Below are 16,567 nucleotides of genomic sequence, written 5' to 3' on the forward strand. Positions count from 1 at the left end.
GGGCATTTGCACTGAGTAATACACAGTTACACCAAGGTATTCGAGATTTGAGAACTTACAAGGATGTTGGCTAATAGGATTCCAAAGGTTGGATAATAGGATTCCAAAATACTGAATGTTAATGAACCTCGTTAATTATGTATGGCACAGCTGGTACTTAAATGGTGTACGTGTATAGATAACCTCACTTTGAGATATAGCTGCCTGAATACTATCTTCACAAAGAATTGCTTTTGTGGAATATATTGCTTATTATCATCTCCTATGTTCATAGTGTTCTGTGTAAAACCTCTAACACATATTTCATGTATATTTTATGTGAAGTTCTCTGCATTACAATATGTCAGTTACATAAAGGAAGGGGTTCAGTCTGAAGGAGGTTTGCAGATAACAAGAATTTACAGGGTTGCCCACAAGCTGTACATTCAGGGCCTGATTTACAGATATTCTCTGATGCTTATGTATACAATTGTAACTGTGATAACATTCAGTGGGATTGGAGAATATCAGCATAGCTTAGCATTTACATTATTTGTTGTTGTCACATCTTGCCATGACTGCATAACTTGTTATTTTCATAAGCTGCTCTGGTTCTGCTGTATTGTTGTAACATTTTCAATAGTTATATTGTTTAACATATCATAAAGATCACATTTGTACTACTCTCTGACACTGACTGCTAAAACATCTCTGATGCATTCCATATACTTGAGGTAGAACTGATATATGTAGCTGTATGTGCATATAACTGTGGCAAACCATTTTAGTACTTTTGAAGTTATGACACATTGTTTATGTATTTGGCCCTTACTTAACAAAATATCCACTGGCATGGGTTCAAATCACACCTCTATGCCATGAAGGAAGTCATTGTTCCACTGTATTTGGCAATCATCATACCTATCTTTGAGTGTAATGCCCCCTTTGGTATGTACCTAACTGGGCACATCCAACAATTCATAGGTTCATAGCTGTGTACTAGGCTAATGGCCCTGGAGTCTTTTACAAGCCTAGCCCATAGGATTACCCTGGCATTGTGCCACCCGACCTTAGTTCCCAGAGCCTCTGAAAAGTAGAGCCACTGGAATTATTCCCAGGTTGAATTTTCTGTTTCCCATCCACTCATCAAGATTTCTCTTGAAGAGGACCAGTGAGGCATTCCACCTCACATGTATGGGAAGCCTATTCCATAGCATGGACAATCTCTGGGTTATGAACCTGTCCCTCCAGCTTGTTCTGTTGTTTGTGGTAATGAGGTTGAGGTCTCTGGAGCATGTAGTGTGGAGGGATTGGCATTTCTTTAGATGTAGCATTTCTAACAGAGCTGGGTCAGACATGGCTTTGTAAGTCAAGCAGAGATCACCTCTAAGTAGGCGATATGAGACAGAGAATAGTTGGAGTTTTTTGAGTCTGTCCATATAGGACAAGTATTTAAGGCCTATGATCCTCTTTGTAACATTTGTAACATTCATAAAGGTTCCTCACTAATCCAATTCAAGTGTAACTTGGACAATTGGATGGAGAACATGAAATTCATCCCTGGTTTGAGAGCTATGTCTCTAATGGACACAGACAACCTGTAAATGCCACATCTTCCATGTCCCTGCTTGCAAATGTTTAATTTCCCAAAACCCTGCTTATACTTACCAATGGTACCAGAACTTTCCAGAGATTTGGGATGCATGGCTAGGCTGAAAAAGGCCCCAGTAGTTGATAGCCTAGTACACACCTTTGAACCCATTCACCTATTACATGTCCAAATATGTAGAATGGATTGATAGGTGTGCACATGCATGCTGATAATGATGTTAGGCATATGGATCAGCTATTCAGCCATGTTTTATTTTCCATATGATGATCTGTACATGATGTTAATATAGATGACACCGATTGTTTTACATAGCTATGCCATGTACATGAGGAGTGAGACATTAACTTGACATATGCTTTGGATGTTCATATGTCAATATGTGAACCCCCATATAAAATCTGAATTGTGCATATCACCCTGTCTTTCAGATATCCAACCAAAACAGGCAGGACAATTTTGAGAAAGAGATTATTATAGAAGGTCTGCTCCAGTATGGCCAGAAACTGCTTGGATGGATAGGCAACACTGTGCAGAGACAAAAAGTATGAGGGGATCTCACCAGTATGATCAATGATGTTAGTTGACACAACCAGTGAAGGGAGACCTGTCAGTGAAATTGTTCTGACATAATCCTCAATGCTGCCAACAGACTCCACCATTTTTGTAGAGGAATGCCACTAGAGGTGGCCATCGCTGGCTCACCAAGATGAGATAATGATGTTCCTGGCCTACCACCATAACACCTGCCAAGATTGTCAGATACCCTCGGAAGTATTGAGGCAGGTGTTCCAGGATATAGAGGCATATTTGATGTTCACAAACACTGAAGCATTCTTATTAATGGACTTTCATTCACAATTCTTACTTTATTTTTATTTTTTTGCTACAGCAGCAGACCTATGCCATGTACGCACATGGTACGTGTTACAGCATGCTATGTTACCTGCACAATGCAGAGATAACACTGTAAACAACAAGTGTAATTTGCATTTCAATTGCATAGCCCCATCGACATTAGAACAGCAGCATCACTTATTTATTCAGAGTAGGATAATTGGGACTCCATGCATGCCTGCCAGATTCCAACACACAATGGGTGCACCCAATGCAAATTAAATGTGACACAGTACTTCACCAACAACATTCTGAAAGCACCCAGTAGTGACCATATGTGCTTAATTTTAATGCTATTATAATCAACAAATTGCTAGGGAATCATGCAGATTCTGTAAACCTAACTTACAAAAAATACAACCGACATTTATTGCAATGTTGCAGGTTGGGAACTGCAAGCCATAACAGAGGATGATCTACAAAGGCATCCCAGATGGCAGCCAGCCAGGGGAAGAGCCAGGGTACATTTAAAACAGCTTTTTGAACAGGTGTAGAGCCTGTATTATTTCATTTTCTTGAAGTGTTAAATTTTCTCTCCTGTTACAGTTTGACCTCTGGAAGACAGGATAATATACAAATATTTGAGATTATATAGAGCTTTACTTATTGAGATGACAATGTTAAAAGCATATTTCAAATGTGTGCCTCACCTCTCATTTACAATGCACAGCTACACAAAACAATACATGTCGTGTATACCACTGTAATGTACGAATAATTGGAATGAACATTAAGAACATATCTGAATAGCTGATAACATCGTCAGCATACATGTGCACAGCTATCAATCCATTCAACAAGTTTGTACAGGTCATATATGCATAGTTTGAATTTCAGGCCATCCATGGATATTATGAAAAGTAAGGGACAAACACATCAACGATGTGCCACACTCAAGTACTATAACAATAGTGTTGCCACCATTACATGTCCAGCCAAACACACCTAACAATTCTACAGCAAGTATGCTGGATGTATCTGAAATATTACCACAGTCAATTTCAAACAGCATCACAAGTGTGGCTGTCATGCTATGGTATACAACACATCTACTGAAATTTATACAGAAACAAGGCAGTAAAACAGCAGCATGTGAAAATGACCTGATATGCAGTCATGATTGCGTATCACCACAAGAAACAATGTAAATATTAAGCCATCCTAATGATGCCTATAACTCACTGAATGTAATCACAACAACCATATCATGAATAAGCATTAGAAAGTATCCATAAATTAGTCACCAAGCAAACAACTTGCAGACAAGCCTTTAAGTTGTTTGTCTCTGCAAACATACATCAGATGCTATAGGTTATTCTGCAATACCTGCAGATATGTGTTGAGTCCATCTGTATCACTAGTTCACCAGGCCTATTTTTTGTAGTCATATAACTGTGCATGGTGAAAACTTCCATGTCACTAATGGACATGTACCCATATGGATGCATCTTGTTGAAATTCACTCCTATCCTTTATGTAACACATATTGTAATGCAGAGAGTTTCAAACAACATATGCATGAAAACATGTTTCAGTTATTTCACACAAGCATAAAGCGACCATCTGTATGTGATAATAGCATTGTATTTCACCACAGTAATGCAGGCAAGTGACAGTTTACCGTTGGAAGTTCACTCTGAATCAGCGATACCCCAAAATGAGTTAGATAAGCACACAAAGCTGGTAAGTACCATTTGTGCCACACGTAATTAATGAGGTGTATTAGCATTCAATGTTTTGGAATTCCATTAATGAATATCTGCATAAATTCTCGAATTCTGACATATTAACCAATAGCTCAATACATGTACAGTCCTCAGCACAAATGTTTCAAAAGTATCAATAAATAGGAATATGTGTAACATTTGCCTGATGCCCTCCTGTAGTCTGACACCATCCTATATGTGCCATACTTAAAATGTAATATTGATACATATTTTGGTCATACCATTCCTACCCACGGATTGAGTGGGACCTCATCATTTATTTGAAAGTGTTTGATAAAAGACTTCCAGAAGCATACCAAAAATGTTGACCAAGAGGCAGCTTTGCAAAGTCCATGTACCAAACTGGACAGATAAGAAGATGATGTAGGTGCTCACTGACTGTGCTGGATATGAGTAGAAGATGTGAGCATGCCCCAGGAACTTTGAGATGATCAACATCTGGAACTGGATTGTGAGGGAGCACTGCATGTTAACTGGTATCTACTAGACTAGAGTGCATGTCTACCACCAATATGATGACCTACATTACAAAAACACAGATGATCTTGACTGGAGAATTGCAGAGGTCAAATTCCAGCCACGTGATTCTTACAGTAAGTTACATACTCCACACCTTAACATTTACATTATCATATATGCATGTAGTAGGCATATGTGTTTATGTGATGCATTGTGGTTCAGGTGTATTCCATTATTACCTGTATCAATAATAGTAATTTACATGGAAGAATAATGTGCTATAATCAATAAAGTTAACATTCAAGTGTCAACGCATTTTGATGCTATCTGCAACTATATTGGGTCAGTGTAAATATTATGCAGGTCTGCTCAGTGTAAAAATTATGCAGGTGTATTAATATTGATTTCAATCACACTGTTATTATTGCTATTCCATAATACCTGCTTTAAAAAAAAATCTGTAGAGTAGTAATGTCTCTTAGGTCAACTGGTCACACAATGTGGCAAAGTAAAAGTTATTTTTCTTTCTGTGGATTCAAATCCCTCTGTATCCAACTTTTGAGAAAATATTAGCAGTAAGTCATTTCATATTGCACATCTCATATGCAGGTGTTCAGAGTGTTATACATCTAGAATGACCATGGTGCACTGACACCTATAGTTGTTATGCTGCAGATCGATATGCATTTTTCCGATACTGCAAAGCTTCAAAAAACATCAGAAAGCATACTTCCGTATGTTCAAATGCTAAGTAATACATATGTTAGTAAACATTAAAGTTTAAATTTTATAACACTCTTTTCTAATGCATTTCTTCTTTCATCAGTTTAATGAATGTAAGTCCAATGCAGGTCATCATGGCTGAGGTGTGTGCGTGAGACTTGTAAACACAATTCAAGTACAAGAAATGTGGATCTGTAATCCTTATACTGTATTATGGCTGTAGGGTTAGCACTGCATGTGGAGTCATTAACTGTCATCCTACATAATGTACATGTATAGGTTTGAATCCTTGTTTCAATAACAGAATAATGTTTTTTTGCAAACTATGAAAGTTAAACTCAATTTGCTGACACATACATTACATTATACTGCAGATATATGCACATTCCATTGTTATTCCGTAATATAGAATTTTACAACATTATAAGAATTGTGATATTCATTAGCTCAAATGGTTAAGCAATAGGGCAATATAAATGGTTGTCAATGTGTGTTTTGAAATCTCAGTGTAGCCTGTTTTAGGGAGACTCTTGGCAGCTATTCATATACTATTGTCCATCACATATGGGAATTCTATAGTTGTTTGGTAACTTAGATTTTTTAGATTTTACACAACTACTATGGCTGTAGTCCATTGACTTCTACAGCACTTAGGCTGCAGATAACTATGCATATCTCCATTCTTCACAAAGCTTCTAGAATATCAGACAGTATACTTCTGTTAATAAGGATGTATATGCAAATGTTAAGTAATGCATACATTTGTTACTTCTACAATTTAAATTTCACTATAGTTTTTTTTTTTTTATAATCCATTACTTATTTTAATTTACTGCTTTCTGATCTACTTTACATGTGTAGGTTCAAATCTTGCATTTGAACCCTTAATTCCTTTATTGGCTATTTTTGTGTTTCAAGTGTAGACATATGTTTTCTTTCAAACTCTGACAGTTGGAAACTAGAATTGTTATAGCTGAGGGATGTCACTGTAAGAGATTTGATGACATGCAGCCACAATTCCTATTTTTTCATATTCAAATTCCCCCCAATGGTTATGTGCTATGTTCAACTGGCATACGGATTTTTGACTTGAACACTTTACATGAATTGCTTTTACTGTGCTTGCTATTTGCATAGCAGGCAGTTGCAAACTTCTACGTATGGCAGCGGTTCTTGAAGAAATATATGTTGTGAACAACCTGACTATTCTATTATTGAATGGTTGTCTGCTGACTCAACAGTCTTAATGCTGTTGGCAGACTTTTACTGACATGTATTGCTTGAGGTGCAACTGCAATGATGTAGAACTGCACTGTGATGGTTTCTTAAATATTACCTCATACACAATGTCCTGTTATTGGTGTGCCACAAGCCAGTCTTCATTTTATTGTATGTCTGAGGTATTACATACTATGTTCAAGATCATCATTAAATTATTTTAACTGTGCAAATACACATGTAATCATAATACTAATGTTGACGGTGACAGGGGTACATTTGTTGAGAGATTGTTATGTATGCATGCTGTAACATAATTTCTATTACATACCGTCACTGTACTTGCAACTGTGTTCAGTTGTTCAAATGCTCTCAGATTCCTTCCTGATTATATAAAATGGTGATGTCACCCATTAACCATGTTGCATTGATCATCTCATTTACATACATCTCATTTACATATACATTTTAAGTGTTCCATTGATTGTTAATCTTACAATATATTTTTAACACACATATTTAACCATACTATGTCAACATAAAACATTATTTGCAGGTAATAATTTATAGTGGAAATTTAAATGTTATATTTACACCTCAGCATAAAAGCATGAGTTACACATTAACTAACGAAGGGGGGTGTATTATCCTCTTAAAGGTCTAAGTTTACTGAAGCAATTGTTCTGGAATCAAGCTCCGTGTTAGTGTTGCATGCTAGATTGGCTTGGTATACTTGTCTTGGAACTTTCTGATGATTGTATACATATGCTTTTATGTTTGTGCTCTGCAAGCGTGTATTCTGTATGCATACTGAAGACTGATATTTCAGTAAATGTTTAAATAACAAAAGTATGTACGATAGTCTGGGTGCTGCATGCCATGTAAAGTAGTAATGAAAACATATGATGACCATTCTGACTTATTCATGTCCTTATGTTTGTATCATCAATATTTGATGATATTTACAGTGTTGCATAATCATGACATTACACTTGAATTATTATAACTATGTGTCTTTTGTTATACGAAATGTAAATAAACCTTCTGGGTCAAATCTAGTGACAATAATGGTGCACAACAAATGTACTGTACTGTACTGTGATGTAACTTACGCAAACTTTACACATGTCCTGTTTCATAAGATTTAGTTTTGTTGACTGCATATCGTATAATCTCTTTACAACTATGTTTGTGCACATCTGACATTACAGTAATAAATAGTTGTTTCAGATGTCTGCCTGTAAGGCCAGTTGTGTTTTGTTATGTGATGCCTGTCAATGCACGCTGTGAAGCAGTAGATACATGTAGTAACAGGGACAGGGACGATGACGATGACAATGACATCAGACCGGGACCTGCATGTGCCATTGTTCCTGCAGTTCAGCATAGAAGATGTCCACCACCATGCCTGGCTGATGACTTTCAGGACCAGTTCTTGGATGTAGTGACAGATGTGTTCCAGATGCAGATGAGGGTCCTCAGGAGTAACTTCTTTCAGAACATGGCATAGGCCATGTGTAACTCCTTCCAAGAGATCATTAGGGAGATAGTTTGTGATGTTCAACCTCATCAGGATGGTTCCTCAGGAATGCAAGTATTGTTTGCGTGAGCCATTTATGTAATGCTGCCACCATGGTATTTCCCATATTCCAATTTGTGTGGCCTATGCACAATTGTGCACATATCCCATATTGTTGCCATGATTTAAAGACCTACATCATAATGAACAATGCACATATTTGGTCATATGTGACTTTATCTGGCTGCTGTAATGTGACAGTCATTAGCAAATGACACGTGTTAACATTTTTATTTACATGATTCTCACATGGTATTATTGCATACATTGCTCCATATTGGCAGGGATGCTACTCCTTCAGTCTGTACAGGTGTGTAGTACTAGGCTTGCATTGCAGCATAATATCAGGTCTGATACACTTTGGCCCTGTATGTGAGAGATGACATGTTCTTGATTTTTGTACTTTATGTAACATTGTTGGGTATAGGACCCGCGGTGGTGGTGCTGCGGTAGCGTTGTCGCCTCACAGTAAGACGCTGTCTGGTTCAATTCTCAGCTAGAGCATCTTCTGCATGGAGACATGTGTGAATGGGCGTACCTTCGTTGAAGGTTGTGTGTCAGGCCTGGCAAGCCAGTACATAAAAATCAACTGCCAATCATTAGCAGACCGGAGTTCCGCTGTGGCGACCCCTAACCAGGAAAAGCCAAAAGACACAAACAAACATGTAACATTGTTGGGTCACGCTGTATCACTGGCATAACATCCTTGTGTTTACCATGTACTCGTGATTATTGTATTATGTTGTTTTAGAGTGCTGTGACAGGTATATATGAACATGTCTGCATCGACATTCAATGGTCCATTGCTGATATTCAGAAGTGATATTTTCTTTAGCATCATTCATGACTCATATTTTTGCCTGTATCTTGCTTATGGCACTAGCCAGGCTTTTTGTACATAACTTATATTAGGACATGTATAGAAGCTAAGGCATACATGTTCACATGTAGGCATTTGCAGTACATATGCATTGATTTACATGGATGTTCGTGGGTATGACTGTAATATGATTAACACACAACAGTCCTTATAGTATGTAACTGGTTATATGTACTTATTCCATTTTGCTATGATATATCTGTAAGCACAAGACTGTCCTTTGATCAGTCTTACACATGTACTGTGATAATTATATCAATTACTTCTAGTTGTGCCACATGTATTATGTTTGCATGGCAGTATATCTGGGCATGTGATATTCAAGCCTACTTTTTTGTCTACACATGCCATTTACTATTTATCTATTGCACATTACTGTGTTGTTTGTGTTATTTGTACCCCAAATTACTATGCACATGGTCATTTGTTTCAGTGTCCCTTGCAAGGACTGGCAGTGCATCTTGTGTTGTGGACACATGCATGTGTATGGTGTCTCTTTAGCTATGGCTGTCCTGCTTTATTCTGTGCCTACTTTCTCTTGCTGTCATTTTCTCATTGATGTTGGCCTATGCTGTCTATCTCCCTTCGTCTTATAGCTTGGGACTACATGTTTCACATATGCATGGCATATGGCTGTGTGTATGATTACCTTCCTGCAATGTATCATCATTGTAATGTAGGTGTACTGGTACAATATGCCCTGGTGCCACCATGATGGTTAGCATACACATATGTTCATAGGTTCATACTAGGCTATCTGCCCTGGGACAATTATAAGCCTAGCCTGATTCTGTATGACTTACGCCACCCCTTGATTTGAGTATACTGTGCCCTTTTTAAGGTTTAGTTTACTGTGCCTCTGTCTAATAGTGACATGGGAGTAATCCCTGGGACAAACCTATGATCCCCCATCCACCTATCGAGATTCTTCTTGAAGAGATTCAGTGAGGTGCTCTGCCTCACATGAACTGGAATTCTATTCCAGAGCGAAGGGATAACTCTGGGTTATGAACCTGTCCCTCCAGCAAGTTCTATTTATTTCTGTGTTGAGGTTCAAGTCCCTCGAGCATGTGGCTCTAAGGGATTTAGATTTACTGAGGTGGAGCATGTCCATTAATTCTGGATTTGACATAGCTTTGTCTGTCAGGCATAGATCACCTCGAAGTAGGCGGTATGCAACTGAGTAGAGCTGGAGTTTTTTTAACCGAGCAGCATATGGCATCTGTTTGAGACCCTTGATCCTCTTGGTGAGATACTTTTGGGGTCTTTCTAATTGCTGCAGGTGTCGGGTAAGGTACATCCCAAAAGGGGCATTGTATTCTATGATGGGCCTGATGAGAGATGAATAAAGGGGCACAATTACCTCTCTTGATCTAGATGTGAAACCCTTCGTGATGAGGTGGGCTATGTAGAAGGTCTTTCTAACCACTTTGGCAATGTGGTTTTCAAAGGAGAGATTGCTATCAACTTGGGTCCCCAGGTCACTAATAACTTTCTCTGTACTTAATGGGTTTCCGCCTATGTGGTAATTTGTGGGCACATTGTTTTTGCCAAAGTGTATGGCTATACATTTTTTGGCATTTAGCTTTAAACCATGGCACTGGCACCAGTTATCTGTCTCTCTGAGACCTTTTTGAAGGATGTTTGTGTCAGCTGGAGAGTTGATTATGGCACCCAGTTTGCAGTCGTCTGCAAACTTGGTGAGCCATAGTCCTCCCACGTTTGCCTGTACCTCGGAAAAGTATATACCGAACAAGAGTGGTCCGAGGACAGAACCCTGTGGGATGCCACTTGTGACCGGTTTCGAGTCTGACATGGCTCCAGCAACTCTCACTCTGTGGGTTCTGTCTTTGAGCCAGTTTACGACCCATCTTGTGACATAGGGGTTTATATTTAAGCTGGATAGCTTATCTCTGATGCCCGAGTGGGGTATTGTGTCAAATGCCTTTGCAAGGTCCAGATAGGCTGTGTGGACTACCCTCCCTTCATCTATGGCTTTGGTGACTGTTTCGAAGAAGTCAACCAGGTTCAAAAGACAGGATCTGCCCTTGACAAAGCCGAACTGGGTAGAATCTAGTGTCTGTAGGTCCCCAATGTCTTTGTTTATGAGCTCCATGATGATCCTCTCCATAGCCTTGCAGACTAAGCTAGTCAGGCTTATGGGGAGATAGTTTCCAGGGTCCATAGAGGCTCCACCTTTGTGGAGTGGGACCACTGTTGCTGTACGCCATTCTGTGGGCACATATCCTGTAGTGAGGCTGAGATGGTATAGCTGTTTTATTTGAGGGATTAGTTCCTCTTGGAGTTCATGTAGGACGCAACCTGGGATGCCATCTGGTCCCATGGAAGCAGTGTTTTTTGCTTTGGAGAGGGCAGCCTTCACCTGAGCATCAGAGATGTTTGGGAGGCAGCCCTCTGCCGGGATAGATACTTGCTCTTTTGGGGGGGGGGGTGGACAAGTTTGCACTGAACCTGTCTGCCAGGATATTGGCGATGTCTGTGGGTTCAGTGTATTTTTGTCATTTAGAATCAACTCAAAACAAGTCTGGGAGTTGCATCCCAGGTTTCTAACATAACTGAAAAAAGCCTTATGATTGTCTTTGGTGTCCTGTGCAATTTTTCTCTCGAAGCTGGCCTTGGGAGGATTTTATGAGGGATCGTAATTTTTTGCTAGTACTGATCAGAGATGCCTTCCCTATTAGGGATTTTGCTCTATCATGTAGTAGCTTCCTCCTTCTGTTGTACAGTTTATTTATGGCAGGGGTTCACCAGACTGGACGCCTGCCTTTGGATGATTGGGTCTTGGTTTTGTTTGGGATAGCATGATCCATGCATTCCTGGAGATGTCCGTAGAATGCGTTTATATAGGATTCTGAAGTTTGGGCCGTAGTTTCCACTGGCCCTGGGGCCTTGAAGGATTCCACTTCGGTTTTGAGAATTGAGAAGTTCGCTTTTGAGAAGTTTTTCACTGTGGTTTTCTGGGCTGGGGGTGGGGTCGGGATGTGGACATCCAGTGAAATTAATTTATGGTCTGATCTTACCAATGAGGGATATACTTCTGGTGTGGAGCATAGAGTCCCCATGTTGGCAATGATCAGGTCTAGTATGTTGTCCCCTCTTGTGGGAGTGGTGACTAGTTGTTCCATAGCATTTGAGTTTATAATTTCCAGGAACCTTTGGGCTAAGGTGCTGGGGCTTGAGTAGTGCTCCCAGTCAATGTTTGGGTAGTTGGAGTCGCCCAATATAATGGTGTTCGGAGAGATCTTCATGTTCTCCAATGTTTTCAGGGAAGCCGAGTGGGATTCCTGACTTTGAGAGGGTGGTCTGTAGGATGCTATAAACTGAAAAGCAGTCTTGCCCACTGTTAGTTGCACGTGGATGGTCTCCGATACTTCGTGCAATGCCACTAACCTGGAGGTGTGGATATCCTTGATAAATATGGAAACTCCCCCTCCTTTTGTGGTTCGGTCCGGGTTTTGGGGCCGAAAAGCATGATATGAGGTATAGCCTGGTAGTGCTGGGGTGCTCTCTGAAGCCTTGAATCAGGTTTCTGCACTGCACAGATATCAATGTTCTCCATACTGAGGAGAGCTTCGAGTGCGTGCATCTTGAGGTTAAGACTTCTGGCGTTTAGCAGCATTACCCTTAGTTTCTTGTTCCTTGTGCTGTCTATGGGGGTGGGTTTGACTTTTGAGCCTTGCCTAAAAAAGGCACTATGGGGGTGGCAAGAGCCTTTGCCAATATCCGAAAGCCCAGTGGTGACAGGTGCAAGCCGTCCCTAGCGAAGCAACGTGGCTTGTCGAGCATGTCATCCCAGGCTGACAGACACTGGATCCCCTTTGAATGACACCAAAATTTTAGCCAATTGTTAAAATCGATCATTTTGTCTTTGTACTGTGGCATCATTCTAGGTGAGGGTAAGATGCTGCTCAAGGTCAGGGTCATACCAGCCTGGGCTACATGATCAGAGAGCTCCTCTATGTCTCTTTTCATGTAGTCCAGGGAGGTACGTCTCAGGTGATTCACACCAGCATGTACAATGACTGAGTCATATTTGTATTTGCTTTGGAGTGACCTGAGTGCTTGCATTATGTGGCGGATCCTAGCACCCGACAGGCAGCTCACCGTGACCTTCTCTTTATTCAGCCTGGTGAGCGGGACGTCAGTGTGTCTGACAATAGGGTCACCTATTACAAGAGTATCAGGTGTGTTATTCAGCCTTAAGGGCTGTGACTGCTTGGCACACTGACTTTGTGGGTTATGTGTTGTGTGTGTTTTGTTTTGAGGTAGTGTTTGCTTGGATGTCTGCTTTGGAGGTCTCTGTTTCTTAGGTAGATTTTTATTTAGAGCCTCTGAGTATGTTTTTGTGTATTTATGTGTTTGGTTCGCTGATGTGGTGGGACTATGTGATACTGGAATTGTGTTGTGTGAGGTTACCTTCTCCTCCTGACTGGTTACACCAGTTTTGAGATGAGAGAGCTCAGCCTCCAGTTTGGCTAAAGAGTTGCATCTCTCACATATATTTGAACCTGTTTGGAGGAGGAGAGGGTTGTCCGTGTACATGAGACAGTTGTAACATTGCCTCAGAATTCCCAAATTCCCCAGCTGGACTGGAGAGGAAACCATTGACTGACCTTTGGACATGCTAGAGTAATATAGGGAAACTGAATTTAAGATGGACCAATAGAGGACAGGGTAATCGTAGAGAGTATAAGAGTAAGTAGTGCTTATGGTTTAATAGTGCTAACTTGTAGGATTACTTAATTGGACCAGTGAAGGGCCTTAGAATGAAAATATGGTGTTTAAATTGAGAGATAGAGGAGTTCTAAGGGAAAAAGTGAAGAGCAGACTTTGTGGAGCCAGGAATAGTTTAAACCCAATTAGGCGGTGCTGCCCGCTGTTGCGCTATGCACAAAAACGCGTAAAAACACGCAAAAGAGGGTTTTAAGAGATGAAGATGAAGGAGTTTTGGAAATGACCCAAAATGGCCAATAAAACTACAGTTTCAAGTCAGTAACCACTCCCACAGGGGCAGGCAGGCTGCTCAATGTTTTTCACTGCCACTGATCAACAGAGAGACTTCCCTTTAGCCCAAGCAAAAAATGGCCTCACAGAAACTTACAAACAGTTCAAGAACAGCAAGCCTGTAACTGAACTTTTTTAAATCTCAGAAAAGTGGGAAAAAAGCAATATTTTTTTTGTTTTTTTGTTTTTTCAGAGATAGCAGAGGTTCACAAGTATCAACAAGTTATAACAGTGCAGTAAATGACCCCACACAAGAGTGCTAGGCCAAAGACAGATAAAATGCAAGTTTTGAGAAAAAAACGATTTTAAAAATAAGTGCAAACAGGAAATTCAGTAAACAGCTCTAGGTTGTGCTCTAAATACAGTTACTAATGCAGAAATCAAGTTTAACAAGCCAGAAAATGCTCAAAATAGGTGGCTATGCAGAAAAACTTAGCAAATAAACAGAAGAAAAATACTTAAAATCTCAAAAGTGGCTCCTTTTTTCTCTCAGCGTTTTCTCCTCTTGTTGGGTGCTTCACCAACAGCCAACAAGCCTGAAAAGACGCATGCAAGGCATAGGCACACAAGGTAGTGGCAACTGAGAAGATTCCATCACCGTTTATGTTGTACTTGTGTGTTGTACAATACCCAGATATTTGTATGCTTCCTGCCTATGCATAGGCTTCTATTGCTTAGCTTTCATTAATCATATATGTATAGCCATTTACTTCATATTCCATGTCATCAGTGTGGTTATGTGTGATGAGCCTTCTTTCTGTTTGGTTTATAATATATCAGTGCATGTCATGCACCTACATTGTATACCGGAGCATAAGTGTTGCCTCTGGTTCAGCAATATCCTTATTTATGGGGACATGATAAAATGAAAGGAGTATGGAGTATGGATTAAAAATGATTCTAGTGTGGCAGCTAAGGATATGTGGGAAGAGACTAAACAAACGATAATACAAAAACTGAGAAAATGGAAGCTTTGTTATATGGATATAGATAGTAAGATACTAGCAGTCAAAATGTTTTTAGTCCGTTTAGTCTTATACACAGGTCAGGCATATTTTTATCAACCAGATGAGAAGTTGTGGACAGCAATTAATAATGAGCTGAAGGACTTTATCTTGGACTGGAAGATGGTAAGAGTTAAATGGGATAAGCTAATTCTTCCAGTAGAACAGGGCAGAATGGTATTACCCAATTTGAAGGGGTATTTCAGAGCTATACAGTAGTTAAGGCTCCTATACATAACACAACCAGAAAACTAAAACTCAAAGTGGAAAGGGATGATGTTGAAACAGGGGGGAAGCTCAGGAAACAGGGAGAGAATGGGGTTTTGGATGTAGACCTTTAAAGAGAATAATAGTAATCATACAAAATATATCCATAAAGTAGCAGAAAGTATTCAAAGAACTAAGCCAACACGAGAATGGAGAAAGAAAATTCTGCTAATAGGGATGACTGCAATTAAGGATACAGACAATAGGCAAGAGAGGGCTGGAATTTATTGGAGAAAACTGGCAGAGGAACCAAGGTATTGGGAGCAAATAAGTAGAGAGGCAAAGATGATAGAATGGGAAGATGTCAAAAATGTATTTGGACTACAGGTTAGAGATTGCCTTCCCTATCAAGGACAAATATCAGAGTATAGAAAAAGAGAAATAAATAGGGGGTCCTAAATGAAAGACCAGCACTGGTAGAGCTTTTAGTAGAATATAGAACAGAAGCTGCCATTAGAAAAGGAATAATTAGTAGAGCATATAAAATATTGCATGATAACTATAAGAGTCAATCAGAGGAGGTTAGAAAGGAGTGGGAAGTGAGATTGGATAAGCAATTCACAATAGGATGATATATGTATGTTTCCCAATCAGCAACAAAATCTAGAAGATTTAAAATTTTTGCTTGGAAATGTTTATATAGATATTTTTTTTACCCCAAGCAGAGTCCAGAAAAGTTTTCCTCAGGTAGATAGCAAATGTTGGAGGTGTGATGGGGAAGAATGAGGTAATTTGCAACATATTTTCTTGGACTACAGTGAGTTTGCAGACTTTAAGGTTTCCTCTGCCAGATGCACTGTTGTAGATGCAGGGTGGGTAGATTAGTGTAATGAGGGAGATGATTTCTCTGAGTCGTGATACAGAATCAAAATTGCCTAGACATGGTAAGGTCTTGCTGTCTCTAATTATGGTGGCTGCCAAAAAAGCAATTACTAGAAAATGGAAATCAAAATCTAAACCAACTTTATTAGAAGTAGCGAATATAATAATGGAGATAAAACATCTGGAATTGAGATCTTTAGAAAAGGTAGGAGCAAACTGTATATGAAAAATGGGAATTGTGATTGTAGGAACAAAACATACAGGGAAAGAATGAGATTTAAGAGAAGGCAGGACTTAAATGATCTATGTAATCTTTAACTGAAAACAATTGGGTAAATTATAAGTGCTGTGTAATGTTTTCAACTGGGAGTGTGTCAG

This window comes from Protopterus annectens, chromosome 1.part1, assembly GCF_019279795.1.
Source record: "Protopterus annectens isolate FY-2018-M chromosome 1.part1, PAN1.0, whole genome shotgun sequence".
Lineage (NCBI taxonomy): Eukaryota > Metazoa > Chordata > Ceratodontiformes > Protopteridae > Protopterus > Protopterus annectens.